The following is a 225-nucleotide window of genomic DNA, read 5'->3' as shown; positions in this document are numbered from 1 at the left end:
AGCAACCGTCCCCCAATTTCCCCCCTGCCTCTCCCTGGCAGCCCCTTCTGCAGGGGCTCATTAGCCATGCAAATAAAAAAACACTTCGAGAGCCCAACAGCCCAATTACCCCACGGTACTGGCAAGGAACGACAATTCACGGGGGTCTTCAGGGAGCCGGGACGGAGGGAGGGAGGAGCGGGGCTCGGCGTGGCTGGGGGTGGCAATCAAGCTTTTCCCCCGCCC

The sequence above is a fragment of the Pterocles gutturalis genome, unplaced genomic scaffold (assembly GCF_000699245.1).
Source record: "Pterocles gutturalis isolate BGI_N339 unplaced genomic scaffold, ASM69924v1 scaffold11463, whole genome shotgun sequence".
In the NCBI taxonomy this organism is placed as follows: domain Eukaryota; kingdom Metazoa; phylum Chordata; class Aves; order Pterocliformes; family Pteroclidae; genus Pterocles; species Pterocles gutturalis.
The sequence above is the reverse complement of the archived record's forward strand: the minus strand, read 5'-3'. Positions refer to the sequence as shown.